Genomic DNA, 6,000 nt, shown 5'->3' with positions numbered 1-6,000 from the left:
TATATTCTTTCCACGACTAGCCCATGTAGTTAACCGGGGGGGTTAGAGTGGGGGAGGAGCCCCCCTTCATTGCGCCGATTGTGTAGCCAAGGGGGGGGGGGGGTCACAGGGGGTTTGAGGTGTACCCGTAACCCCACTTTATTTTACTTTTGGACCCTATGTTAGGATGGGAGAACCCACCTATGGTTTTGTGCATGATTTTCGTACATGTTTTTGGACGCGATAGTTTTCGGTCCATGGTATTGGATGCGATGGTTTTTGGTCCATGGTATTGGATGCTTCGACATGTATAAATATGTATTATAACATTGAAAGGAACATAATGAAAAATCAAGCTGGTAGTCCTAGTTTTGGGATCCAAGGGAAAATCTCTGTGTATATGTGTTTTATGTGTTATGCTCTCGCATTGTTTATTTTCTGTGTTTTAGAATTCGTATGCAGGTAATTTCTGTACGGGGTTAAAACTTACATTGAACGGGCCAAAACAAACTCCGGACGAAGGAGGCATTTCTTATTAAATTTGGCCTAAGGGTTAATATTAACCTTATGCGATAAAAACCTTTGTTAAGCACTAAACCTTTATAAAGCGCATTTTACATTGAAAAGCATGTGGGCAGTCTCGGCCAGGCGGATCTGAAGAATTTATATAAAACGAACTAAAACCTTTTGAGTTCCAGAAGGAAGGTGGTGAACGGTATTTTGGGCAGGCTCTAAGCGGTAAATGGTATTGAAAGGGTTGAACCCGATTCCATACACTGGCCGACACGTAGCAGGTTGTAGGAAAGAGAAAATTGCTTTTTTGGGCAGGTAATCTCCATGCAAGTGGGCCACCTGAAGAGACTGTCAGCCGTCGGATTAGAGATCACGGATTAACGATGGAGATTGAGTGGACTGCTTTCTATTTCGGGTTAGTGCGAACCGTCAGATTAAACGGTAAATCGACGAACAAGATTAAGTCGCGGTGTTTTAACCAAAGGCCAAGGGCATTGGGATATGCGATAGGCCGATTATGATGAGTACTTCGAGCCATCAAGTCAGAAAAGGAATCAACGGTCAGGATCTTATCGGAGATCGCTGATCGGGAAAGCTTAAGGGCTGCGGACCATGGAAGCAGCGACCACCGATATGCCAAAACAACGATATAGTGATGGGTCAATAGTGCTAATCAGAGCGATCGGAGATCGTATTGCAGCAATGCAAATGGGAGCATTGGGCCATGCAACATGCGATTTGCAATGAAGGCACGGACCCAATAGGATTAAAGGGGTGATTGAATTCCGTTTGAAATCTGGCTTTGCGGATTTTCATTGGATTTCCTTGCATTTCCCGTGTATTTCATTATTTGGGTTTTTTTCGAGTTTAGCCATGGGCAATGCACAAAGCAACTTGTGATATGCGATGAAAGGATGGACCCGAGAGGATTATAGATGCGATTGAATTATATTTGAGTTTCAGCTTAAAGGCTCATGATGTGTTGTTGTGAGTTTTGTCTGTTTATTCCGTTATGTGTCTATTCCGAGATTATGGCAGAAGGAAGGCCAAACGATCGGGTTTCCCACGCCCGCCAGTTCCTTTTCAATTATGAAACCATTTCTAATTCAAACATCATTGTTCCCTACCATAAGGAAATGATGAACATAACGTGTCATGAAAACACGAATTAAAACGGAAAAGGAGGGGAAGAGACGGATAGTCACTTTCCATGCTTTAAGTGATTATGGTAACAGAACGTGTTATAAAATGCGATGAACCCAGAGATGTTGAGGGGATAGAGGATAACCACGAGATTCGTAGAGCCAGAGTGCTTGATAGAGGCAGAGCCACCAGAGGTTGAAGGCAGAGCCATAGAGCTCAAAGCAGACTTCTAAGAGCCATGATGCTGTAGTGAAGTTGCATAACAGCAAAGAGATCAAATGATAAAGCTATTGCTGATGTCCAAAGTGTGCTGAAGACAGAAGAAGGAGTTCCAGAGATAGTTGAGAGAGTTTTGAGGGAGTTGGTGCAAGCTAGAGCTCAAGATAGCTCAAAGCACTAATTGAAAGAGTCCAGTCCATAGAAGCCTAGATCTATCTGCAGAGTAAGGAAAGCCAGGGGTAAGATGGTATTCTAAGCCAATAGGTACAGTTGTAAACCTATGGAGTTGAGTGTGGAACTTGTAAAAGAAGCATTCCCATAATCCCAAAGAGCCTAATCGAGTTGATTAGAGCTCAAGGAGACATAGCCAAAGATATCAGGGTGAACTCTATATTATATTGTTGTCTTTATGGTTTGTTTATTTGCATTGTCTTACTATTATGTGTGTTTATATATTAGTTTAAGCAAATAAACTTAAGGTAATTAAGCAGTTAAAGGCAAACACAAGCATACACCTATTTCAAGTTCTTTTAATTCCGCAAATTGTCAATCATAAGCATAGATCTTGGAATATATATAAGCTTTGGAGTGGGAGAGGTTCTTGTTGATGACAAGAGGCCTTTAGTTCCCCATTTCAGATCAATCATCCTTGCTTAACTTTGTACCTGTTGCAACTGGTGTAGGGACAGGTTTGCAATTTTCCATCCTAAATCTTTTCAATAAATCTTTGGCATATTTATTTTGACAAATAAAAATTCCTTTTTCAAATTGCTCAACTTCTATGCCAAGAAAATATTTCATGAGACCAAGATCTGTCATCTCAAATTCATTCATCATGGCTGCTTTAAATTCATTTATCTCAAAATCACTTGTAAAAATCATGTCATCGACATATAAGCAAACAATCAAAATTTGTCCATGCTCATTTACCTTTGTGTACAAGGTAGGCTCAATGTTTCTTCTACAAAATCCATTCTTGATCATGTAGCTGTCAATTCTTCTATACCAAGCTCTAGGTGCTTGCTTCAGTCCATAGAGCGCTTTCTTCAACCTGTAAACTTTGTCTTTGTTACTTTCAACTTTATATTCTGGAGGTTGTTGCACATAAATTTATTCTTCTAGAATTCCATTCAAGATTGTTGATTTCACACCCATATGATTTACTTTCCACTTGTTTTGAGCTGATGTGGCTAGAACTTCTCTTACAGTATCCAATATGGCTACCGGAGCAAATGTTTCTCCAAATTCTATTCCCAGTTGCTGTGAGAATCCTTTTGCTACAAGTCTAGTTTTAAATCTATCAATTTCACCTTTCTCATTCAACTTTGTCTTGTACACCCACTTCACACGAATTAGATTTTTGTCCTTTGGAAAATCAACCAAATCCCATGTATCATTCTTTTCAATAGCTTCAATTTCTTCATCCATGTCTTGCACCCAGTTTTCATCTCTAATTGCTTTTTCAAACGAAGAAGGTTGGAATGACAATAATGCAAAATTTGAACTAACATCCAAATCATCATAAATATCTTTCAAACTTCTCATCTTTCTCTTACCATTACTTGATTCATCACCTGATTGATTGCTAGGAGAATATTGATATGTTGATCTGCTTGAAGATGGATGTTTCTCTGAAAATCTTGGAGGCCTTGTTGGTGTGTCTCTGTTTGGTGTCTTCACCTGTGAGTCTTGCTGCTCCTTTTCTGCTACATCATCTTCTTCCATCAGTGGCACTTGTGCATCAACTATTTTGTCTACAGTTCCATTCCATGACTCTTGTTCTTTGAACACAACATCTCTACGAATTATGGTCTTCTTTGTGACAGGGTTATACAATTTATAAGCTTTTGATTGCTCACTATAACTAGTGAATATGCATTTTTCACTTTTATCATCCAATTTGCTCCTTAGGCACATGTGCATAAGCTACACATCCAAATAATCTGAGATGAGATACACTGCAATACATAACTGACCATGCTTGTTTTGGTACTCTGTTCAGCACACTCTTTGTGGAGATCTGTTGATCACATAAATAGCATATGCAACTGCTTTTGCCCAACACTCATTAGACAAGTTTCTACCTTTCAACATGTTTCTTACCATGTTCATAATTGTCCTGTTCTTTCTCTCTGCTACACCATTCTGCCGTGGTGTGTACCTGGTTGTAAACTATCTTCTGATTCCATGTTGTTTTCAGTAATCATGGAATTCCTTTGAGTCATATTCTCCACCACGATCTGACCTCAATACCTTAATTTGTCAATCACTTTGGTTTTCTACTAAGGCTTTGAATTCTTTGAACTTTGCAAAAGTTTCAATAAACCCAAGTCTTTCTGCTGTAGTCATCAATGAAAGTGAGGAAGTAACAATTTCCACCAATCAACTATGTCTTCATAGGTCCACACAAGTCTGTATGTGTTAGTGTCAGTATCTTCACACTACCATCAGTGATCAAAATTTTCTCTTTTGCATCTCATGGTAGGAGTCCCATACTGCTGAGTCATTCCATTAGGTCATGGATTCACTGATAGTAGAGTTTACATCCAGATTTTCTCCTCATACTTTGTACTTGTTGATCCTTTTTCATATTTCAGTCCTGGTTCATGGTTTAATCTGCAGTTTATCTTATTAGGTCTTAGGGTTTGGTGTCTTTAGGTTTTAGGGTTTTATCATGGTCAAAGTCAGTGATTTCATGCCAATAATGATCAGAAAGGATATGAAGAAACTAATAATCATTGTTAAAATCATAATTTATTGGTTGAGAAGCTAAATGTAGTTCTCACCTAAAAACAGAGTATTATGTTTTTCATCTTTCATCATGATAAAACCCTATTCACACACACGTTTTCCCAAACCCCCTCATCCATACACTCTGCCCATTCCATTCCTCCGCATCAATTATCCACAACTATCCATATATAACCATATTGTTCAAAGCCAAAGGAAAATAATGGAAAGAGACAGTGATTATGAGTATGAAGAAGAGACACTTAGTGACAGCTCCATGGAGAAACACAGACAACAGAGGAAGCCCCATAAAGGAGGAAAAATCATTAGAGAGGAGCCCACTAGCTTGAGGGAATTACAGGCCTGCCCACTTGTAGTTTCTTGTTTCAGGCATCAAGCATGTTTGAATTTTGTGAAATGGTGGAGAGAGTTCAGTTTCACCATGAGTTGGCCTACATGACCCCCAACAAAATCTGTAACATAAGGATTAGGAAGCTTAAAGCTAGGTTGAGGAAAGATTTAGAGAGAAAAAAGGAGCAACATAAGTTAAAAATATTAGTTGAAGCCTCACTAGCCCATCAAAGCAGTTGATGGTGGTGTCCCATGCAAAATTTGGGCAAGTTTTGAAGATTTTTTGCATTTTTCAAATTTTGAAATTTTCAACACAAAAAACTGGCCCAAAAGCGCAGCGCCACCAGCGTTGTGCTTTTTCCTGGAGCATCAGATGGAGAAAAAGTTTGTATTTTTGGATTCATCATGATGAGAACATACGCCGTGGAGAGTTTCAGAAGTTTTAGAGCAAATTTGGGTCACCAAAAGGTCAAAAAACTACCAAAAATGACCTCTCTGCCCCTTTTTGGACACACAGAAGTAGTCTTGGGAGATTCAAGTTTTGAGGGGGCAAATGACCTCCAAATTCAAAAATTCCAGTTGTTCCAGAAACCAGACTTGAAGGCCTTTCCAATGAGCTATCATATGCTCAATTTGGCTAAGGGGAAGGCCTCCAAAAGTATGTTGAAAGTGGCATTGTGCTTTTGGCCAGTGGCGGTGCACTTTTGACCAGTTTGCCCATAAAATCAAGACTTCACCTATTTTGACTGTAAATTTGTTTTCTCTCTCCTCATAGATGATTTTACTGATGTAATTGATGACATGGAATGTAAATGTAATGGTAAAATAGTGTTATAGGGTAGATTCATTAGTTAGAGGTGGTTTTGAGGTAAATGAATCAGTTTCCCATTTTTTAGAGGCAAGTTGTTTGATTGCCTATATTCCAGTTTTCTATTTGGAAATGGTTGAAACAACCCCTCTTCTCATGGATTCGACCCATAAAGGTCAGGATGAGTAGGTTAGATGTCTATATTATGTGTTTTATTGGTCATTTGGTGAGGTTGGATTCACTTGGATGCTCTGAAC

The sequence above is a fragment of the Pinus tabuliformis genome, chromosome 5_2, assembly GCF_031772625.1.
Source record: "Pinus tabuliformis cultivar Carrire ecotype Pingquan chromosome 5_2, CPIR1, whole genome shotgun sequence".
Taxonomy (NCBI): domain Eukaryota; kingdom Viridiplantae; phylum Streptophyta; class Pinopsida; order Pinales; family Pinaceae; genus Pinus; species Pinus tabuliformis.
The sequence above is the reverse complement of the archived record's forward strand: the minus strand, read 5'-3'. Positions refer to the sequence as shown.